This window comes from Nelumbo nucifera, chromosome 8 (genome assembly GCF_055504915.1).
Source record: "Nelumbo nucifera cultivar China Antique chromosome 8, China Antique-T2T, whole genome shotgun sequence".
Lineage (NCBI taxonomy): Eukaryota > Viridiplantae > Streptophyta > Magnoliopsida > Proteales > Nelumbonaceae > Nelumbo > Nelumbo nucifera.
The window spans coordinates 51,304,393-51,326,227 of NC_142656.1; the positions used below are offsets into that span (position 1 = coordinate 51,304,393).

Genomic DNA, 21,835 nt, shown 5'->3' on the forward strand with positions numbered 1-21,835 from the left:
AGCATTTGGGCAATTTAGCATAGAAGTTGTAGTGCATTAAGGTAGATAGAACAGAGTCTAAATGATGCAAATGATCAGTCCAAGAAGCACTATACACAAGGATGTCATCGAAGAATACAGAATTCATTGTAGCTTGAAATGTTGCCAGTGCATTCGATAATCCGAATGGCATCACGTGAAACTTGTAGTGCCCTTCGTGAGTGCGAAAAGCAGTCTTCGGAATATCACCATCATGCACTCTAATTTGGAAATACCCAGAATGTAGGTCAATTTTGGAGAAGATTTTGGCACCATGAAGTACGTCCAAGAGTTCATCAACTGTAGGGATGGGAAAACAGTCCCTTACCATTACTGCATTAAGTGTTCGATAATCAACACGAAAGCACCATGAGCCATCCTTCTTTTTCACCAAGAGAATTGGGTGTGTCTAAGAAGAGAGTTGTTGGTTCCGATGCATCCATTGGAACCAACTCAATGGTTGTCCGGTCATGTAGAAGGAGGCTATATCCAGTCGTTGCTCATCAGGTGTGCAGTGAAAATTGAAATACTGCTCAGCTTGGAATATCCAATTGTGTGGGTTTGTGCCTTCAGCGAAGGGGACGAATGGCGATGGTCGGAGATGAAGACGAAGCCGCTGATGAGGACGGAAGTGGTGAAGTGACATCAATGGGTGTCTTATTGGAGCGAAGGAGGGTCATCTGACGAACTTGCTCACTGAGGGTGGATTGAATGTTGTTGAGCTTGGTCTAATGTGCATCACGAGAAGTGCGAAGATCATCAATGGCTTCCTCTAGTCTGGTTTGGTGGCAAGTGTGAACACCAGTGGTGGTATGGGAAGGAATGAGAAAGCAATGAAAGCTCCAAAATGATAAGATCAGCGTTTTCCCCCACTTCGAGCGTGAGGTGAGCTACAGAAACATGTGGGAGAGAAGAGGGGTTAAGTGAATTTCTTCCTGTTTTCATTCTTTTACTTTATAATAGAGCCTCAACCAAATTTGATTACAACTAACAAAAAACAAGACAAAAGATAACAAACTCCTAACAACTTATGACAGACCACCAAGAGATCATTCTCTTAATCGTGTAAGTTTGATGATTGCCCTCTTGGGTCGTTGCATTATTGATTGACCAGCCCCTGCATTTTTATATCACTGGAGGCCACTCAAGACGGAACACTCAACGGGAAATTAATGATGATTGGAAGTTCAAGTTCATTTCTTTTGTATTAATCACTTCCTGACACGCACACAGAGATTGCTATTCTTTTTAAGTGAATGGTACAACATCACATCAACAATCTCAAAGTAATTACACAATTCTATTCGGTTGCTCTCTTGTTAGGTTTTCTTAATATCTTGTCCCATCTTATCAAAAAATATATTAAAAATATGACATCATCGTTTTCTATTATCTTGGATGGAATATTAGGGAGGTTCAGCCATTTACCCTTTTTATGGAAATATTGATTTGTCTTTTAGTCTATGTTTGGTTGGATAAAAATTAAGCCAAAAACATAAAGTTGTAAAAAAGTTGTTAATGATAATGATTTTTACCCAAGGTTGACCTAACCAGCTGAATTGTTCAAACTTTCACCGGGCCATGATTCTTGCGTTGGTTCTCCTAAAACTTAGACATTGGTCAACAACCATCTGACCTAGGTGGTTGGTTGTTTACCTATTCAACTTGATTATCAATCATAGGTTTTAATGTGTATGCAAACTTCTGAACACCACATAACTCTAAGCCAGAGCTGCGTTGTTCTACTAGTTTTTGCCCAGAAAAACCCTTTTTGGCCTCATATCGCATTTTTAACATTTTTGTTTACAAATAAAAAAATTTAAAAATTGAATTAAAATATAAAAGAATACTTATATATACATAATATAAATTATTTTATTAATAAAATATATGTTTCTAAACACATATATACACATACATATGCTGATGTGGCATGGCTTTACCCCTTAAACCCGAGCAATTGAACTACTTGAGACCCACAAACAAACAAAAACGGTTCAACTCCTAGGTCTATTTTTAAAACAGACCGTATAAGCTCCTCTGAACCAGATAAAAAAAAAAAAAAAAGAAAAACAACAGTTGCATTACAGGTCGATTGTATCGATATTTTGAAGCTTGTTCTTACATCTAGTTTTGAAACTTGGGTTAAAATAATCTCAAGACATTTCCTTCATCTTTAGTTTCTATGAAACTGTGGCTGAAACTGATGTTGGGCGGATAATTACTTACGACCTTGATTATTTTATTCATTAATTGATTTATTATTTTATCCACTAAAAAAATACAAAGAAAAGGTCGTTCAAAGGAGTAAAGGAACTTCAATAAGTTATCCGTTGAAACATTCAAAGCTCCAGGGATGATTCTTTGCAACGTTTTTAATGCGTGGAACTTTATCAATCAAAGACATCAATACATCATCGCTAGTTGATTTCAGTATGGGACTAAAATACTAGAATTGGACCCATTCTGTATAATTAAATAGGCTTTGTTCTCAATCTGTCAAAGTAACCGGCAATACCGTATTTATTTGGGAAATTGTATTCTTCATTTCAAGGAGGCAATAAAAGAAACGACAAGATTTCTAATTTCCACCGTAGATATATAAACATTGAGAAGGTTACACTCTATGCACCAATACTCGCCCATCAACTGGTATTAATTCCGAACTAGCATCTATCTTAAACGTACTTTAAGCCTATAAATCATAGTTTTTAAAAAGGAATCGGTGATTGAATCGGTTAGGGGTTCAGTTACCGGTTTAAATGGTCTGACTGTTCAATCCAAACGGCCGGTTTGTTCTGACAAAAAAATTAAAAAATTAACCGTTTAAACGGTTTGAACGGTTAACTGCCCAGTTCAACGATTTGCTAACCAAAATCAACGGTTTCAGGGGAGAAAGCAGTTTTGAAAGAAAACGGAATCGGTCAGGTGACCGGTTCCCAATTTTTCCAGTCCGATTCGGTTTTAAAAACAATGCTACAAATTCTGACCCTGGGCTGAACCGTCATTCTCCCAAAAGAAAATTAAACAAGTAGCTTCTCTCTTGAAAACGATACGGAAAAAGTTGTGTGGTGTGTGGAATTTTCTTATGCATGTCTTGATTTCTCCAAACATTTTCGCAACTCATGTTTTATTATGATTGGTCCAGCCAGCATTGCAAGATGAACAACTTTGTCATCCTATTTCAGTAGAAATTTTCATAGAATAATCTACAAATTAATTCAGATGTGGGGTGTGAAAGTATTCCCAATGTGTGGTTATAGTGGCTGGTTGGAACAAGAGTTTCGAGTATTTTTATTGGTAATAGATCCATACCCTTTTATTGATGAATTCATCCTTAAAAGTGGTTAATGGGAGATATTCTCAACACACAGTTGGGATATACTGTGGGGTGCCTTTTGTGCGGCACAGATGTGAATTCACTTGATGCTCCCACATGTTCCAATCAACCACTGCAGCTGCACATTGCGAACATTACACCAACTCCCCAGATATGCCCCCAATGCACGGCTGAAACGTGTTGTAAAGTCAGCGTGAGGCGCGCTCTGTGAGAATTTTCCTTTAAACCTCGTTTTTCTACGTCTTCTTCTTTTTCTCCCTTTTGTGGCAAACATGTGGGTGGGGTTTTTTATTTTCCGGGAAACGGGCAATTTATTGCGTAAGAGACTAGTCAATGACCGAAGGAGCTGAACATGACCAACCCAACGAATCAAAATGAAGAAACCACGAGATCCACGACAACTTGTCGGCACCTACCTATCAGCTGATGACCGATGGGAACTTTCTGTACCCTTTTACACGCTACGGGCTACGGCTGAATGGAAGTCTAAGATTTCTCAATTAAGAAGAAGACTCAAAATAAGAGAGGAAATTGCATCACAGCTGCTGCAAAGTAGCATTATTGATTGGTTTGAAATTCCATGCGGTGGCGTGGGGGTCTGGTGCTTACTTATTAGTGACATCCAGAAATGGATCCACAATTGTATTCAGTATTCACACGGCATTCTGTAACTACCCATGCGTATGCTGTGCAAATCTTGGAGATATATATGCATAGATCCGGCATTCTGTAACTACCCATCCTGCTGGCTTTTGTCCCCTTTGTTTCGAAGGGTGGAGATAATGGCGGAAGCCCATGTTAAGGCGGTCATATTTGTGCAGTAATCCCATCGAGCTCAAGATGTATCGGATTGGGAATCCTCTTTCAAGCCCATGGTACGTTTGGTGTTCGATTATATTTCCGAATGAAGATATGTGTCTTTTTGGGGTAACGGCAAGAACTGTACAGTTGTTTGTTTTCAGCATCAGAAGCAACTTTCATCAGTTTTCTTCAACTCAAACATACCTCCTCTTTTATATCCTACCATTTTTGGAAACTCTGGATACAACTACAATAACAAGACCTTTAATTTGGGGAAGTTGAAGTAGTAAAAGGAATTTGAGATAGACTAAGATGTAAACCTAGATGAGTGTCCTGAAATGCCTCCTCGAGGCTAAAATTTTGGACAACTTCACAAAAACCGGCTGGAACAAATTGTTAAATTGGAAACAGAACAACCTTGGATTAAATCATGGTTTTCCTTTTATTTTCCCAAAATGTTTTATACAATACAGATTTCATATGGGGTGGAAGAATAATTCTATATAGTTTTTGTCTAAAAATTTTTAGATGAAGTTTACATTTCAGTGAATTTTTAGTGCATTCATTTGCCTGCAGGCACGTTACTGGAAAGTTAATTGCATGAAGTGTGTATAAAACCGTGAAATTAATGCATAATTTTACGGTTCAATTCCTTTTTTATTTTATATTTTATAATTCAGATTCATTTAAAATCATAGTAATCAGATATGTGTTTGGTTTCATGGGCGTTTATGGATGGGCTGTTCATTTGTACTTTTTCACTTTAAATATTTCCTATTTCTATTGTTTGATTGGACATCACTTTAAATATGTTTTACCTTTTACCTCAGATTAATACCCATTAAAGTGTGCTACATCAGCATTTGGTTTCAATAAATGTTAGGATATTTGGGGAAACAAGAATTTAACGTTTTCACAAATGCCCCATGCACAAAAATCAAATGTTTCAGTTTTCTACCATTTATTTGATAAACAGTGAAACCAAATAGTTGCTACATATTGTTTTATATACAATCAACCTTAATGCCTATGTGGTGTTGATGTGGTGACATTTTTTTTAATAAACATTCATAGAACCAAATACCACCAAAAAACAGAGAACATATAAAAATTTTCAAACATTGGTGTCCAAAACAGAAGAAAAACACATATACTACATGTACAATACATCGGGCTCAGGTAACCCAAGACCTCAACTCGAGCCCAACCCGAAAAATAAAAATAAAAACCTGCCTTTACAAGCCCATGCCCAACCCGAGGCCCAGAAAATCTAACCCAACCCGTGAAAAAAATTGGGTTGGGCCGGGCCAGGATCAGGTTAGGCCCGCCCAAGTTGCACCCCTATTTGGAGCTAGCTTGAAATTACCTTTCAGATACGGACTTAAATCTTTATTTTTTGTCTATGTAATATATTATTTGGTTGATTTAATCATTTGCACTTTTTCATGAATTTCAATTTTGTGTTAATTAACTCTGTTATATAGTCTTGACTCTTAATAGTTTGAGGGCAACTGTGCAGCATATTATTTTTCTTGTGAACCTTGGTTTCTAGGCTATGGTTTAAAATAAGATGATGAATTAAAATGGCATATCCACGCTTCTTTTATGATTTCATGAAATATCATTTTATCTTTATTTATATTTCATAATATCTCTATCATGTCTATAATTTTTACATTATTTCTATATGATATTTTCAATATTTAGAAAATTATTCTTGTATTTGAATGACCAATATTTCTATCAACACTGACATTTTAAACCTTGATGAACAATTATGAAGGAAACCCTAAACTTAAAATATGATCACTTCATTGACCCCTAGTTTGATGAAAATATAGGCACTCATCACAAATTTCATTAACTTCCCTAGAAGGAAATTGGTGATAATCGTTAATGAATGAAAAATAAGACTATTGCCCCTTTTTAATCAAAAAGAGAAACCAAGTAAAATATCAAGAGAAGCCCTAGAACTTCATTCAAAAAAAGAAAAAAAAAATCAATTAATGATATATTACACGGCCTATGATCTTGAGATTTCCTTTATGCTCAACACCCAATGTTGCACCAAATCATAAGAATTGATAAAATAGAGCAAACTCCTAATCGATCAATACACCGTAAGTGACCTTAAAATCTCTCTAACTAATACACCAACCAAGGAGGTGGATTAGACCACCAAAACGTTAGAGATTTCCAACGTTTAACCTTCTGAGATATATAATGAGCAGTACAGTTATAAGACCTATAAATTAACAGGAGGATACTATATTATAAAATTGATACAAAATATCTTTTTCAATGCCCTTACAAGCCAAGATGGAATTCAAGGAGTCTGAACACATGATCACAGCTTTCCATCATTGAACCCTAGCAAAACCCAAAGCTTTAAAAATTGACCAAAGTTCAGCTTCCTCACTAGCGTCCAGAGAGGATAAACTACCAACTGCAGCCATAAGAAACTTGCTATTATACAATACTGCATTATAAACTGGATGCTCAGTTCTTTCTGGTTCCACTTGTCCATTTTCTATTACCTCATTGCTGGTGAGGTATCTTGCGACACAGAAATACCAAAAAAGGTTGAGAAAGCTGAAAATTGTCAACATCCGATAGAACTTATCCAGATGACTTTTGCTTATGGAGTCAGAAAACCAAGTTGGTTCAATAGCTTCAACAATGGCAACACAAACCACGCTGAGGATCTTGCCAACTCCATTCATACCCTTGCTTAATGAGCTTGCGTACATCTTCTTCGATTCAGGAAGTTGCTCATCTAGGAAATTCTCCAGACCATCCCATGACAATCCTTCTGCAGATCCCAGCAAGATGAATTGGGGAAGTAGGGATAAGACACTCATGGGGACGACATCATTAGGCTTGTCTTGTAAACCATGTTTCCTTATAACGTCCAACCTTTTATCCTCCACTCCCTCAGCAATAGCGCTACATAATAGAAACAGAAACATCCCAAGGCCCATTCTAATTCGGATCCCAAGGCTTTGTTGTGAAGGAGATATGCTTAATTTCTTCTGCAATGATGTGTAGATATGGCTAGTGATCCACCTTGATAGAGAAGCACAGATTAAGAGGATGAAGACAGGGAATCTTGTGTTATGCAAGGCATTTGCTTGTTCAATAAAGAGCGTATTCCCTATAGAGCTTACCAGGCCAACTATAATGAAGGTCGTTAACATGAAGACAATTGGCCTAGCTTTCCCTACTTTTATTTTATTTTCTTGTCTATTCATGGCATGTGATGATGGGGCACAAGTGGCAACTTCAGCTGATCCCCTGCATCCCATTGAGACAACATATAGTTTAGATAGACAGAGGCAGGCAGAGAGAGAGAGAGAGAGAGAGAGAGAGAGAGAGAGAGGTCACCTGGGGCTGTTGGTTATTGTGAGGCTCACTGACGTGAGCTGATTACTATCTTCATTGTTATGCTTCTGGTGGAGTTGGGTATCATCCAATGCCGGATGGGAGACAGGTAACCCACATTTGACGGGACTCCCGCATCTTTTGATGCCGGTGTAGAAGGGAGTACCCGCACAAAAAACTCCAGTTCCAAAGCCCATGAGTAATGCAATGGCCCCAACAACGAGGGCCCAGTTGAATGACACCAGAACATTACTCAAGATTATGGCCGTAACCATGCTTACACGCATTTGAAACCGTGTACAGGCCTTAGCTCTTTCCTCATCCTCGTCATGGTAATGGGCAGACAATTGATCAGCAAGAAACTCTCTTAGCGATGCACTCTGCCCTGCAATGCCCAAGGCCATTAGGAATAGTCCCATATAAAAAGGTATTGCTTTGCTTTTGCTAAGCCAGTTCAAAATGGAATGAAAGCGGTTTGATTCGTCGTTGAAGTAGATCGGCAAGGCTGAAAGTGATAAACAGGCCATTCCCTAAAAGCAGAACAAAATTTTAGTTCAATTAGGCAAGAACTTCTTAGCAAATCTGTAGAAGAGAAAGACTAATATTTCTAGATAATATGGTGGTTATGGAATCTGACCTAGATTATCCCAATTCCAAAGAGCAGAGAACCGAAGGATTTTAGAGTCCATTTGGTTCACAGTTGGAATCGAACCCTTCAAAATTGGATTTGGAATAATCTATTTCCATAGTCTATTTGGTTCACACAAGAATGAGAATGGGATTTGAAATCAACAAGAATGAGATTTTATTCCCAAGGGAGGAGGAAGGAATGAGTCCAGATCTCCTGCCCACGAGAACTCTGCCCATGTTTCTCTCAACCATGCATGGAGAACATTTCATTCTCTGCATAGTATTATGCAGGGGGAGATGTTCTCAATTCACGGGGGGTAGTGAATTGTGCGCAGAGTCATGGGCAGGAGATCCGGAGTTGGTGGGAATGGCCATTCCACCAGGAATAGAATGAGATTCAGATTCTACCTAACCAAACAGTTGGAACTGGAATAGCACATTCTGATTCTGATTTCAGACCCCTATTCCTGTGAACCAAACGGGGCCTTAACACCTATTTCCGATATTCATCTCTAGGGTTATAGATGGAATTGAAATTCGGGCATGTTGGGCTGGATTTAAGGTCAGCGAAGGCCCAACTCTAAATTTTGGACATAAAACCCAAACCTGAGTTTTACACCAATTTTGCCAACACATACCCAACTTGAACTAAAATTTAACAGACCCCGGCCCAAGCTGGGCCTAGGTTGGTCAGGTGGGCCTATTGAACACAAAGTATTGAATTGATACATGTATGCATGTTAGGGGTGTAAGCAAGCTAAATATTAGAACTCGGCTTGAAGTTATCAAGTTTGGGTCAAGTACAAGCTTCACAATACATTTATATTTTTTCAATATATTTATATTTATAATATAAATAAATGTTCATCTTTTGACATTAACTTGTTTAAGATATAAATAAATAGATTTATAGTCTAAGTTCATAATTTATTTTTATTTTCGGTGTTTATAATATCAAATTATCTATAATTGTTTTAATATATTCAAATTTCCTAATATATTTTTATTTTTAATATATATAATATCAGTCTAGTTATTATTTTTAATACTAATTTATTTATAATCAGTTTGAGTCAAGTCAAGCTCAAGTAAACTCATGTAACAAGCAAGTATCGGCTCTAGTTGAGTTTGAGCTCGAAACATGAAACTAGATCGAGCTCAAGCCAAGTTTCAAGCTCTAAGTTTCTGAGTTGTGCTCGAGCTTAAGCACCCTGATACTCAGCTCAGTTACACTCCTATATATGTTTATCTGTATAGGCACGAATGGATAGATTGATGGACAATAGGCGAATTGAACCGATTATATGAACAGTTCTGATTCTGAGTTTTGTGTCCCAATTATAATTGGGTCAGGACCGGTCTTTGCTATTTAGAACCGACTAAAACCGGAACCAATTATGTGATTCATAATATATAAAGCCTCTAGATTTTTCTTTTAATTTTTTTTATATTTTGTCTAAAAAGGTAAATTTAATACAGGAATCAGTATATACAATAATTTTAGCTAAAAACACTTGCTTTATTAATAAATTAATTAATTAATTATCATTTTTATGAAAAATGAAGTTTCAAGTTGTCATATTAAAAATAATTTATAGACCCAAGTATCCCAATTATTAATAATTGGTTCAGTACTGGTTATGTCCCAGTAATCGTGTTGGTACTGGTTCCATCTGACCCGTACCCAACCCATTGGATGCTATAATAGATGGTTGATCTGGATACAGATTATGTCAAGGTTGGGCAATGATCAGGTCAGGCTCAAGCTGGGCTTGTTCTTGTCAAGGGCCAGGCCAGGCTCAACACAAAAATTAAAAAGAACCAAGGCAGTGAGCCCAAGACCAGTCTGACGACCAAAAATCCAAGGCAGTGAAAAACGGGCTATTTTATACAAATACAAATACATGGAGTGCAATTGTATTTTGTATTGTTTTGTATGTATTTACATTATACATATTTATATGTATTTTCTAAATTAAACGCAATTAATAATATCTGGTAATTAGTAATTTTTTTTCCACCATTCTTTTCGTAGGCAAGACTTGAGCTTGATTCCTACCTTCATGAGGTTTTGGGGGAGGGTTAGCCCCATAGTTGGTCCAACTGCCTAGAGGAATTAAAAATAAATAAAACAAAACAAAAACCTATACTACTATTAAAAATGTGAATGGAAAAATTTGTTTGACTAAAATACCTAACTTTTTAATTTGGTCCCTCTTTAATTGTAAGGAAGGAAATGTAATTTGAATAATCACTTTTCTCTTCATTTAGATCCATCTCATTAAGCCTTATATTAAGGTATTAAATTCCATTAACATTCATTGAATCATATTCTTGACTAGAATACCCCAGATTTTTGAAATTAGTCCCTCTTTCGTTGTGAGGGCGCAAAATGTAATTTGAATTACTGCATTTCACCTAATGCAGTTTCCTCTCATTAAGTCTTATATTTAGCCCCTATTCATTCATTAAATCCTATATTAAATAACCATGACAAAGAAAATTTGTTTTTATTTGTGACAGAAATAAAATACAATTTTAAAACCAAACAGAATGTAGATGTTTTCCTATTTGGTGGAGAGTCAACAATTTAACCTTTTGGGTCAAAATGTGCCAACACTTGATGTCATAGTTAAATAATAATAAAAATTAAAAGAAGATGAAAAATACACAAAAGTATAAAATATGCAAAAACAGTCGTAGAAAACATTCGGGTACATATCTAATATTGTATATTGTCATATTAAGCAAAAGCATGTGTGACAAATAAGAACAACTTTTGTAGACAGAAATATAAAAAAATTGTAAATAAATTTGGAAACATATTATTTACTATCTTCATTATCATAAAAATTTCCCACATGCAAAGCATGTGCAGACTTACTAGTAAAAAAATAAAAGGTGAATGCAATAGTTTAGTTTTGAGACATAAAATTCATAACTTGCCACATGTCTTAGGATTATTATTAAGGACCCACCAATCAAGCTTTTCACGAGCAATGTGAGCTTGTTCTTGAAAAGATTGATTCGGCTTGGTTTAAACCGAGCTTCTAGCCAAGCTCTATCCTAATATATAGGCTTGTTTACGGTTATACACACATACACATACATATAATTTTTTATTTGTATGTTTTTGTATATAAAATAAAAAATACATCTTTTATATTTTATTTTTTATAGGAAGTTTGGATCACAATTGAGCTTGAGCCAAGCTGAATCTGAGCTTAAGTCTCTAACTCGAATTGAGCATGAGCAAAACATTTTCTTGGTGATCCAAACTCGTATAACTAGATATTCAGCTTAGCTTGACCCAAATCCACCCATGCCCATCAAACCGAGGGTCCCACATCGAAGATTTAAAGGTAAAAAAAAGGGTCAATGGTGGTCAAAAGTTCTAATTAAGTTTTGATAGAAATATAAAAAAAATGTAAAGAAATTTGGAAAACATATTATTTACTATATTTATTATCATAAAAAAATTCCCACATGCAAAGCACGTGTAGACTTTCTAGTAAAAGATAAAGAAGTGAACACAATAGTTTAGTTTTTCAACGTAGGATTCATAACTTGCCACATGTCTTAAGATTAGTATTTACGACCCACCAAACAGAATCTAGATTTTTTCCTATTTGGTGGAGAGTCAACAATTCAACCGTTTGGGTCAAAATGTGCCAACACTTGATGTCATAGTTAAATAATAATAAAAATTAAAAGAAGATGAAAACACACAAAAGTATAAAATATGCAAAAATAGTTGTAGAAAACATTCGGGCATATATCTAATATTTTACATTGTCATATTAAGCAAAAACATGTGTGACAAATAAGAACAACTTTTGTAGACAGAAATATAAAAAAATTGTAAATAAATTTGGAAACATATTATTTACTATCTTCATTATCATAAAAATTTCCCACATGCAAAGCATGTGCAGACTTACTAGTAAAAAAATAAAAGGTGAATGCAATAGTTTAGTTTTGAGACATAAAATTCATAACTTGCCACATGTCTTAGGATTATTATTAAGGACCCACCAATCAAGCTTTTCACGAGCAATGTGAGCTTGTTCTTGAAAAGATTGATTCGGCTTGGTTTAAACCGAGCTTCTAGCCAAGCTCTATCCTAACATATAGGCTTGTTTACATGAGTGCGCGCGCGCGCACACACACACACACACACACACACACACACACACACATATATATATATATATATATATATATATATATATATATATATATAATTTTTTTATTTGTATGTTTTTGTATATAAAATAAAAAAGATATCTTTTATATTTTATTTTATATAGGAAGTTTGACTCACAATTGAGCTTGAGGCAAGCTGAATTTGAGCTTAAGTCTCTAACTCGAATCGAGCATGAGCAAAACATTTTCTTGATGAGCCAAAATCGTATAGCTAGATATTCAGCTTGGCTTGACCCAAATCCACCCATGCCCACCAACCAGAGGGTCCCACATCGAAGATTTAAAGATAAAATAAGGGTCAATGGTGGTCAAAAGTTCTAATAGTTTTAATAGAAATATAAAAAAATGTAAAGAAATTTGGAAAACATATTATTTACTATATTTATTATCATAAAAAATTCCCACATGCAAAGCACGTGTAGACTTTCTAGTAAAAGATAAAAAAGTGAACACAATAGTTTAGTTTTGGGACGTAAGATTCATAACTTGCCACATGTCTTAGGATTAGTATTTACAACCCACCAATAGGGTAAAAATGAATTGAGCTCTTCACAATCTATTCGAGCTTGGCTCGTGAAAAGTTCAATTTCAACTTAAACTGAGCTCTAGCCCAATATATAGGCATGTTTCCTAAATGAGCTGAGCTCAAGCCCAATGAAGCTCAACTCTTGAGGCTCACAAGCCTAGTCAAGCCCAATACATGCATACATACATGTATCTCAAGAGTTGAGCTTCACTGGATTCAATTAGCTCAATGAATAAAATTTACATATTTTTATTATATGTATAATAATATCATATATAATATTTTTATTTTGTATATGTATAATAATAAATAATATTTGTAATTCTTAAATTTTTGTATGTAAAGCTAAAATGTATTTTTTATAGGAAGCTTGACTTACGATTGAGCTAGAGCCAAGTTGAACTTGAATGTCCAAGCTTTTGAGCCAAGCCGAATTCGAGCTCAAATCTCTAGCTCGAATCGAGCTTGAGCCTAGCATTTTCTTGATGAGCCAAACTCAAATAGCCAAATATTCGGCTCGGCTTGATACGAATCCACCCTTGCCCACCAATTAGAGGATCCCACAATGAATGTTTAAAGATAAAAAAGGGTCAATGTGGTGATCAAATGTTCTAATTTAAGTTCTTTGGGTTCTGACGATGCATGAATCGTCATGTGGCGCAGAACTTCAGTAGGATCCATCTCATAATGGATAAAAATCTTCTGAATATCTGCCATGTGGCAAGTTATAAACGTACGTCCAAGATAACCAATAAAATCTTGTGTCCCCAAATCTAAACCTGCCATTTCTTTTAGAGTTCGTTTGGTTCATGGGAACGGGGATGACCCGTTCCGATTCCAACAGTTTGGTTGGATTTATATTTAAATTGTTGTCATTTTTAGTTCATTTTATTAATACTTCATAACATATAGATCACTTTTCTAATTTATTAATAATAGAGAAAATTCCTTATTAGTATCTGTACTTTGCCTAGTGTTACTTTGGTCCCCAAATTTTAAAATGCGACAATTCAGCATCCGAACTTTCAAAATATTACAATCCAGAGTACCTGCTATTAACAAGTTGTTAACCAACCATTAAGTAGCATTTGGAAAAACATAAATGCCCTTCAAGTGTTATTTTTCTTTATCAACCATCTAAACATTCACAAAAAATTAACAATCCCAAATCCTACATCTTTCATTCAAGAAAGCTGGGGTCAGGTTTGAGTGGGCATTCTAGTGACCCCAACTTTCTTGAATAGAAGAGGCAAGGATTTGAAACTGTTATTTTTTTGTCAATGTTTGGATGGTTGATAAAGAAAATTAGATGACACTTGAGTGTTTTTCAAATACCACTTAACAGCTGATTAACAGCTATTTAACAATAAATACTGGATTATCACGTTTTAAAAGTTTGGGTACTGAATTGTTACATTTTAAAATTCGGGGATCAAAGTGACATTACGTCCAAAATACAGGGTACTAATCGGAAATTTTCTCTTAATAATATTTAATATCAGATTTCAAATTTCGATCTATCAATATCCGATTCAGTTTGATCTCTGCTTTTACTCTTTGAGGGAAAGGAGGTGAAGGAAGACCCAAAGAGGAGGGATTATCAGTATACCATGCTGTGGAAACAAGAAGAGAAAAGAAGTATAGGATAACGTCCAACAAGGTTGGCAAGTGACAGAGCTGAGGTCGACAATAAAGCGGTCAGTCCATCGTGCACATTGACGATGGCCGCGGCATGAGTGAGCTCCACCCTAAGATCATCCGTCAAGAATGTCATCAGTAGACCCAGCACCAGGTACTGAGCCAGCTCCGAGCAGATAACCAATCCTACCAATGGAGTACTTCCGGGCTCAATAATAATTACGATAAGGACATGTTTCATGCAAATAAAACTATAAATTCAAGAAATAAGGAGGAACCTTGGAAGAATAATAGATTTTTCGGCCCACCGTTGCGGTACTGGATCCAGCAAACTAATTTTCGTGGGAAGAAGAATCTGTTAACTTCTTGGGTTGTTGTCTCAGGTTGATTGTCGCCCATCACTCCCTGAATAATTGATGGATATATGGATGGGCGGAGATATTCCTGCGGCAATCAAATCTAACTTACACTAGAGACCCGGCCGGCGAAAAGAAATTAATGGAAGGAACCAAAAGGGAATAAATGACCAGACTAATTTAGAGTAAAACCAAGGCAATGATTGAAGAGGAATAGCCGAATTCCAAATATGGAAAGAGAGAGAGAAGCCTTATTTTATACATGAAGGAGGGCGGGGTATATCATATCGGAGGACGGAGGTGCAAACTTCAAACGAAGCCGCTGGTGCAGCTGCGTCGTCCCTGCCCGCGACCTTCATTTTGATGAAGTTTCATGGCAGGGACAACGCAGTTGCACAGCGACTTTGTTTGAAGTTTGCGGTTTGATAGCCGAATTCCAAATACCGCGTAACGGAGATTCCTTGAATTTCTTTAATTTTATTTTACGGTATATATGAAGGAGGGCCGGGGTATATCATATCGGAGGACGGAGGTGCAAACTTCAAACGAAGCCGCTGGTGCAGCTGCGTCGTCCCTGCCCGCGACCTTCATTTTGATGAAGTTTCATGGCAAGGACAACGCAGTTGCACAGCGACTTCGTTTGAAGTTTGCGGTTTGATAGCCGAATTCCAAATACCGCGTAACGGAGATTCCTTGAATTTCTTTAATTTTATTTTACGGTATACATGAAGGAGGGCCGGGGTATATCATATCGGAGGACGGAGGTGCAAACTTCAAACGAAGCCGCTGGTGCAGCTGCGTCGTCCCTGCCCGCGACCTTCATTTTGATGAAGTTTCATGGCAGGGACAACGCAGCTGCACAGCGACTTCGTTTGAAGTTTGCAGCCCCCTATCCTAACCGCGGCTGCGACGTTCATGTTGCACAAATTTAGCCTCTCTCTCTCTAGAAGTTTCATGGGAGGGACGACGCAGTTGCACAGCGACTTCGTTTGAAGTTTGCGGTTTGCAGCCCCCCCCCCCATCCTAACTGCGGCCGCCACGGAGACCGGATCTGCTCCTCACACCTGGTGCCTCGCAGGCGCCTCACACACACATCCTACCATGCATTGGGAACATCTCCCTTACTCATTGGTTATTATTCACGGGAGATGTTCTCAATGCATGGTGGATGTGCCTGTGAGGCTCCCATTTGTGAGGAGCAGATCCCGTGATGCCGTGACGCTCATGTTCCACAAACTAAGCCTCTCTTCTCTCTCTCTCTCTCTCTCTCTCATTCTCTTTATCTCAGTTTCAACCTTTCAACCCTATCTCCAAGAATCTTCTTCCCAATTTCCTTCAAGGTTCTTTCCTCCTTTCAATTCCCTCTCCACTTGCTTTATAAGTGTTCTATAAATAGTAAACAGAGAGCATATGGAACTTATTAGTAATCAATTTCCAAACCAAAGTTACACTAATTTGAAGTTGTTGTAGGAATTCGAAACTGGAAATTGCAGGAAGATGGAGGGATGATCGCAAACTGTATTTGCCCCCTACAGTGTAACTGAGTGATCACAAACCAGTAGCCAAGATAAAACAGCCCACAAGCCACTGGTAGGCGTGCACTTGTTTACCAAACCTCTGCGAACCACTAAAGATTGATGCTCAGATTTCTTAGAAAAAAGAAAATTGAAAATCGTGTGTGTTATTGACTAGGTCGGCCAACACTCCTTTTATAGAGTGCTCTCAAACCCGAATGGACACAGATATGTCATTTAAGATAGGAGCATCTTCAAAACAGTACACCTGTTCGAAGAGGCACAAGGAGGAAGAAGAAACATGATAAAAGGAAAATAATTTATTTAAAAATTAAATTTGAATTTGAAGAGACGTGTTTTAAAATTGAAAAGGTGTAATTCGGATACAACAAATGATTCAGTGCATCGCACGTACAGGTACACATACACCCGCACCCCAAGCAATGTGGGACTAGGAGTCATTCAAGGGAGGAAAGGACAAAGACAAAAGAGGGAGGAGAGAGATTCTTGTGATTTTGAATCTCCCTCCAACAGTCCCCCACAAGAATCAAAATTACAAGAAGATAAAACAATCTGAGCATCGTAGTGAGAAAAGTATTCATGGTGATGTCTTTTGGACTTCAATCAACACTTAGGTATGATAGGTTATGTTATAGAGTACGGGTGGAGTCGGATTCCTTTAACCTTTCCTCCTTATTGTAAGTAGCTAACCGACCAACCAACTCAACTCACCAGTTCTTTAGTGGTTCTTTTGTTTCGGAACATTTCGGCCTTGTTCCCCTCTTGGAATCATGAGTGTTTTTTGAGAGTCAACCCTATTTCTCTCTTAGAAAAGGCTACACTTCACACTCACTTTAGGTCAATTATTAGTGTGCACTGCTTGCACTATTCCTAACTGATTAAGAGCCTCATGCTCAACCTCCTAATTCTGTAGTGAGTATTATCTTATGTCGGCATCTGAATGGGACACAAATGATACTACTTTCCCAAGACATCTAGCGACTCATTTTTACTCATTTAATCTAATTCCAAGGACCTCCTTTCACATAGGTTTGGCGTCCATCACTAATGACTTCATATCGGGCTCCAACCCCATTCCTACCAATGCCTCATAAACAACCTTAGAAGTTTATGGTTTTGTTAACGAATCTACAAGGTTCTTTTAAGACGTTACAAAATCCAGAGCGGTCGTACCTTCGCTAAGGTATTGCCTTACCAGGTTATGCCTTAAGCGGATGTGCCTTCTTTTACCGTTGTACGTCTAGTTCTTGGCTCTGGCTATTGCTACTTGGCTACCACAATAGAGAGATATGGACGGAACCAGCTGCAGCCAAAGTGGTATATCTACCAACAAGTTCCTTAGCCACTTTGCCTCGGACCTTGTCAATTCTAGTGCAATGAACTCAGCCTCCATTATTGAACTTGTATTGCATGACTACTTAACCAATTTCCACGATATTGCTCCTCAACCTAGGGTAAACATGTATCTACTGGTGGAAATACTATCCTTTGAATATGAAATCCAATTCGCATCAGTAAAGTCTTCTAAAACAAGAGGAAAACCTTAGTAATGTAGACATGTACACGGAGATCCAATTAAGTTCATCGGATGAAATCCAATTAAAACATGCACACATGTACACGTACACACTATTCCAATTAAGTTTGTTGGATGAAAACCTTATTATCGATCGGGTCCAAATATTTCTCCAGATGTGAGAGGATATGTGGTTAGGTTGTTCTAAGCTCTAGAAGCTAGGTAAGGGGCTTCTGTTCATCTGTGTAGTTAAAAGTGAAGTCTGAGGTGGTTCTATGGAAACAAAACCTCACTTATATCAATTAGCAAAGAGATGTTAATGTAATTATTGCCTTAATTAAAACTATCCAAGTATGTCTGGCGATAATAAGTGAGTCCAAAGAAACATGATACTAGTTTAAGATCTAGTAGGGTTGTTCACAAATAAATTAAAACCAACCAAATCAACCTGATCCAACCCGATTTGGTTGGTTTTTCTTCACCATCGGTCAGTTTTGGGTTGAAAAGATGGGTAAACCGATAATTCAGTTAGATTTCAGTTTTTACACATAAAAATCAAAACCAAACCAAACCGAACCGACTTATCTACAAATATATTTTCATTGAAATATATTTCTCAAATGTATGTTTCAGTTTTAAATATATTTTCATAAAATATATTCCAAAATATATAATATATATTTAAAGTTGAAATATGTATTTTAGAAATGTATATATCTAAACTAAAACCGACCCAAATAGATCTAAACCGTCCAAATCGGTTTTGCTTAATAGAGGGCCATTTTCGCTTTAATCTTAATTAAGGTAACCCAACTAGGTTGGGTCGATTGAAAAAAAAAAAAAACTAGTAAACCGACCCAATCCAACCCATAAATAGTCCTAAGATCTGGAATTTTCTTATGAAAGAACAATTTAATATATTTTTGAAATATATCTTTAAAAAGATGGTCGTTAAGTTGATCGGAAGACTGAAACATTTTCTCTCCAAATTGCAAATCAGCACTTCAAAAAATAGTAGGGAAATAGCACCGCATAAATAGAGGTGCAAATGGACCGAATCATGATCCAATATCGAATGGGATAAGGATCTAATTGCAATTAAATTGAATTTAGACCACCCCCTAAATCCTATATATAATTATTTTTTAGAAAATAAATTGGATCGAACCATAATTGAATATTTGACATCCTTAATGGATTTGTATTCTGATGAGGGCAGATTTGTTCTTCCATTGACATCATAACATGTAGCTTTTCAAACCAGCTGGGTGACACCTCGGCACCATGCAGGTGATGACTTGCCTTAAACATAATGATGGAGTTCCAACTAGCAACCTACCTCAGCTGTCAACACCCAATTTTAGCTCAAACCGCCACATGAGCCTCTAATTCACCCTAAGCACCGGATCAGACCCATTTGACCTCTTCAAAACACCTTAAAACCCAAAAAACCACAATTTCTCCCCCAAAGCCCTCGGGTCTATTAAACCTACCCAATATCTATCCGATGACCCTGATCAACCCTCACTTACACCTCAACCATTAGATCGGACATAATCATTTGACCCGAGACATCCCACAACATCTACCCATGAAATTTGAACTTAAGATTCATTCGTTCACCCATCCATCAAACAAAGGTTCCATTTTGATCATTCTCATACCCACAACCCATATCCACTTGATCCAAACACATCTACACCAATCACCCCAGACTGCCCAAAAACCCTACTCTATGAAATTTCACCCAAAACTGCCTTCATTTGCCCCCTCATCAAACGAAGATTTCATTTCGACCTTCCTCATTAGCCTAAACACCCAGAGCCTAGATTACCTTGATCTTGACACACCCAAACCAATCAGATCATATCTTTAGACTCCGAATAGAGCAAAACACCTTCCCATGAAGTTCCAACCTTAGATTCCCTCATTTGTCCCTCTATTAAACCAAAATTCCACTTTAAAACATTCTATTGACCCAAATTCCTATGACTTTGGCCCTCCAAAGATAGATTAAACCACATCATCAGATCTTATACACCCTCAAATGTTCACTTGTGAAATCTCAACCCAAAATACCTCCATTTACCCTCTGATCGCATAAAGATTCCATTTTAAGGCTCTAGATTGATTAGATTCCAAATCCGCCTGATCCAGGTCCAGTTGACTCAATCTGACCCGTCCGATCACCTTAGACTGCCCAAAAACCCTACCCTATGAAATTTCACCCAAAACTACCTTCATTTGCCCCTTCATCACATAAGGATTCCATTTCGAACCTCTAAATTAACTGAATCGAACCCTTTCCAAATCTACCCAATTCGGGCCCAATTGGGCCAATTTGACCCTGACAATCAACTCAGAATGCCCAAAAAACCCATCCTATAAAATTTCATTCAATTTACCCCAGTTTGCCTCTTTATCCGAGAGTATTCCTTTTCAGCCAATCTCGTTAACCTAGAGGCAACAACCCACTCTCTATGCTCAAGCCTATCTCAACCCTCTATTTTTTTTACCCAAAAATCCCTACCATTTAACCAAAAACCTGGCCTAACCCCTTTAGTCCCGACCCAGCTTTCTCAAAATTACAAAAATACGCCCAAATTTCCCTAAATTTATACAACTGCCCCTTAGTCCTAATATAAATTTTAATCCAAACTCTTCATTTAGGTTAATCCACTATTCACCTTCTCCCTTATTTCGAACAGAACCCAACCCAGGCGGCGGCGGCAGCGATCTCCTTCCCTTTTCTTCTCTTACAACGGCGACAGATCTAACCCGTCCTCCATCACTCTCTCTCTTACTTTCTTTCTTTCCCTTCTTCTCACATCTCTCCCCACTCGATCTCTCCTACTCTTTCTTCTTCTTTTTCTTCTTCCCCCTCTTTTCTTTGTCTATTTCATTTCCATTACTGCAACTAGTTGTAGTAGTGGATTCGAACTCAGAGATCTCCTGGTCCACCACCATCCCCTCTCCCTCTATCTTATTTTTCTTTTATTATTATTATTTTTGTGCCAAACCAATTGTCGCCCCCTCTATCACTATCAAACCCACCCCCAAACCATAGATGGCGACAAATCCAATTGGATCTCTTCGCTTGCCTCTCTCTTTCTCATTTCTCTCTTTCGTCTCTTTCTCCCTTCCATCCGATCAAATCTCCATAATCGTTAAATTCAAAATTAGGTTGTCTGTCACCGGAACCAAAGAACGACAGCGATAGACATCGGAAATTAGGTTGTCTGACACCCTCTAGTGGTGTCACCAATCTATAAACATCGGAAAAAACAAGCTCACATGCCACTTAGGCTGAAAATGGAGTCGCCACCCTTCAATTTAAGAAATGGAGGTAATGAGACCTCTAAGAATGGCATAAAGATCATTTTTTTTAAATAGTGATTCCATTAACCCAAGGCACTAGCTAACCAGTCCAAGTAAGACTTGGATGAGAGAGGGAAGGGGTTAGGCACCCCTCTCCCTGGTCCGATAGGTGGAACCTACATGGTGTACCAACAAGCATAAATAAGTAATTAACTAATTAATTAAAGCATGCTCAGCAAACTAAATTCTCAAGTCCTTCCCCTTCCCATTCCAAGAAACCGAATTCAATGATCATTCAACTCAATTCAGAAAACTAAACTGAACATTTAAGCAAATCAAGGAAATTGAAGGACATCAAGGTGGCATTAAATCCAATCCTAAGCATGCGAGCATTTAACAAAAAATCAACCTAGATTTAGAGTTTCCCACTCTTCTATTTATGTAGAGCAAAATATATTAAGCACAAGCATTAGTAGTAGAACTATCATATGAAAAAAAAAATATAATCAACAAAATGAAATACACAATCAGCAATTCATCAAAACTCATGGTAAATAGGATAAAAAACAA

General features: G+C 37.2%; 1 long non-coding RNA gene across 1 annotated transcript; it reads right to left on the minus strand.

Moving 5' to 3' along the window:
- Positions 1-3,996: 3,996 nt before the first annotated feature.
- LOC148790006 (uncharacterized) lies at positions 3,997-18,254 on the minus strand. The gene is made up of 2 exons (XR_016079653.1): positions 14,819-18,254; positions 3,997-14,726 (listed from the first exon to the last, which is right to left on the minus strand). It is a non-coding gene; the product is annotated as an uncharacterized LOC148790006 (long non-coding RNA).
- Positions 18,255-21,835: the final 3,581 nt, after the last annotated feature.